The following is a 3,517-nucleotide window of genomic DNA, read 5'->3' as shown; positions in this document are numbered from 1 at the left end:
GAGATGAAAATGTAAATGTGAACCTAATGTTGAATGGTTGTAATAGTTAGAACTTTCTCTTGTTTACTTGTGGTATTACTTACTTGTTATCCCACAATGATCATGTATGTTGTTTAAGTTTTTCCTGGGCAACTTGTATGTACATGATTCTGTTGTTTAGCCTTGGGCGGATAGGGGAGGTACTGTTCGTTCGGCGTCTGTTCGACGTGCCCGAACCAACCAAATTGGCGGTCGTGGGGCGTGACAATACAGTCCCCTTCAGATATCTCAAAACTCTTTCTAAGGTATTCCAATGCTCTCTATTTGGATTATGGGTATATCTTCTCAATCGATTCACAGTATAAGCCAAATCAGATCTAGTGTAATCTACCAAATATCCTAAGAATCCAATAATCTGTGAATATTTATTTTGACCTATTAGATCTTCACTATTTTTTCTTAAGATGCACACTAAAATCATAAGGTGTCACTACAAGTTTAACATCAAAGTATCTAAACTTTTTCAATGACTGTTCACTATAGTGGGATTGGCTCATAATAATTTCTTTCGATTTTCTAATGATCTTCATGTTGAGAATAACATCTGCTTGCCCAAGATCTTTCATATCAAAATTTTTATTTAATAATTTCTTCACATCATATATCACATTCATATTAGTACCAAAAATCAAAATATTATCAACATATAAGCATAAGATCACTATCTGTCTATCATATTCCTTCGAATACATACATTCATCAGACATGTTCACATGAAAATCATTCGATACAACCAAAGAATCAAATTTCAAATGCCACTGCTTAGGAGCTTGCTTAAGTCCATATGAAGATCGATTCAACTTGCACACTTTGTTCTCATGCCCAGAAACTATAAAGCCTTCAGGTTGCTTCATATAAATCTCTTTATCCAAATCACTATTCAGAAAGGCTGTCTTAACATCCATTTGATGAACAATCAAACCATGGATAGAGGCCAAGGCAATCAACACTCTAATAAGAGTAATCCTAGCAACAGGAGCATAAACATCAAAGTAATCTACTCCAGACTTTTATGCAAATTCTTGTGCCACTAATCTAGCCTTATACTTATCTACAGATCCATCGGGTCTCAACTTCTTCTTAAAAATTTATTTACAACCTATAGGTTATAATCCTAAAGGTAAATCAGTCAACTCCCAAGTATGATTCTGTACAATAGACTACATCTCAAGATTAATAGTTTCTTTCCAAAACGATGCATCTACAGACGTTATAGCTTGGTCAAAGGTAGATCGAGTATCTTCTACTAGCAGTACACAAAAATCATCTCTAAAATGTTTTGCTACTTTAGGACACTTATTTAAGTTCAGTCTCTTCTATAGGTTTAGTAATTTTAGGTCTACTAGAACTATCTATAGGTTCAGCTTGAATTGGTCTATATACTATAGTTCTAAAAGGAAAAACATTCTCAAAGTATACTGCATCTCTAGCCTTAATAATAGTGTTATTAGAAATCTCACTAATTTCATAATTCACCATCAAAAATCTATTTATATTGCTATCTTGTGCATAACCCACAAAAACTGCATCCACAGTCTTAGGTGCAATCTTTCTCTTCTTATTCTCAAGTATCTTCACTTTAGCTAGACTCCCCCACACTTTAAAATAATTCAGATTAGGCTTCCTACCTTTCCAAAGCTCATAGGAAGACACATTAGAATTCTTGTGGAAAATTCTATTTAAAATCATACATGCAGAAATTAAAGCTTCCCCCCACAAGTTCTCGGGTGCGCCTAAACTAATAATCATCGAGTTCACCATATCCATCAAAATTCTATTCTTACGCTCAGCAACTCCATTAGATTGAGGTGTATAAGGTGCAGTAACTTGATGCACAATTTCAAACTCTTGACAGAAAGTAGTCATCTCATTTGAAGTATATTTACTACCTCGATTAGGTCTCAAAATCTTGATTTTTTTATCTAATTGATTTTCAACTTCAGCCTTATGAATCTTGAATTTTCTTAAAATCTCATCTTTTGATTTGATTAAGTAAATATAACAATATTTTGAATGATCATCTATAAATGTCACAAAATATTTATTTCCGCCTCTACTAGGTCTACTCTATATATCTAAGTTGTTGGAAATATCTTTCTGATCTTTTATTATAATATTCTTTAGAAACCAATTCGAATGTTTAATTTCAGGTTTAGAAAAATTTCGAAACGAAATTAAACAAAAATATTGTAAAAACAAGGAATAGAAAAGGCCTATGGATCGAGGGGTGAGAGCACTGTCCTAGAAGCGAAATTGCCCCTCCACGTGCGAGGCTTCCCGGCAATTACTTCCAGCGATACAACGACCATGTTCCACCCCGTCGGCACGCTTCCAAGGTGGCGCAAGACGAACCCAACAAACTTCAGATCCAGTGAAGAAAACTCGGCAAAAATTAGCGCAAAAGATCAATGACGAGAAAGCAGGAAAAATGAGGTAGAAGGTAGGGTTTTTCTTTTAGGTATACTCGGGTTCTTCTTGAACTCATGCAATGTCACGCCCCGGATTACACGTTCTCCGGGCACGTCGACAAATCCGCCGTACACAAAGAAATTTTTCCTGTATACGAAGCGTAGCTGTACCTGTAACACATACAATACTACAACCAGTAGTATAGAGCTGCTCGAATAAAACTGGTATAAACAAGAACAAGTTCCATATACATACATACATCCAGGTATACAAAATGCTCACCCAGCGAGATAGAATAAGTATGTATAAGAAACTCAAAAATTAGCACTACCTGCAGCTGGTAACCTCTCAAACAGCAGCAACTGGGTGTTACGGATTTTATGTTGGCATATTTCGTGATGTTAGTCGGAGTCTTGAATGTTTGAAGAAGAAGAGATGAAGATCGAAGACTCGAAGACTCAAAACATGAATGCACGATGCTCGGTAAGTTTAAATACTATTGATGATGATTTATAAATATTTAAAAGTGTTTGGAAGACTTAAGATGGTTTTTAAATATGAATCTGGACGAAACTGAGCGTTATCAGGGTTCAGGGACCGGTCCCCGAGTGTCCTCACTGCGTGGGATGTTGAGGCAACCGGTCTCTGGAAAGGGAGACCGGTTCCCGAACATGGGATTTTCTGTCACGCAGCGAGAGACCGGTCTCTAGAATGAGAGACCGGTTCCCGTAGCTTCTGATTTCTGCTACGCAACGAAGGACCGGTCTCCCACTCGAGGGACCGGTCTCTCAAAGACCGGTCTCCTCGAGAAGACCGGTCCGTGAGGACGACATAAGTTTTTGAAATTGGATTTTTGCAATCCTAGTCGGTTTCTAAGTCTTCTAAACCTATAGATAAGATGTAGGAGTGTTTCTAAAAGAGATGAAGATATAGAATATTATTTTGAAACCCTAGAAACTTGTTGGGTGCATTCTTTCTTCTCTCAAACAACAAGTTTCTATTGGATCAATTCTTGAAACCATAATTTCTTGTTCTTCATGGAGAATTGATCCGGCTATTGCTTAGAAAC

Source organism: Ananas comosus, unplaced genomic scaffold (assembly GCF_001540865.1).
Source record: "Ananas comosus cultivar F153 unplaced genomic scaffold, ASM154086v1, whole genome shotgun sequence".
Classification (NCBI taxonomy): Eukaryota; Viridiplantae; Streptophyta; class Magnoliopsida; order Poales; family Bromeliaceae; genus Ananas; species Ananas comosus.
Note: the sequence above shows the minus strand (reverse complement) of the source record.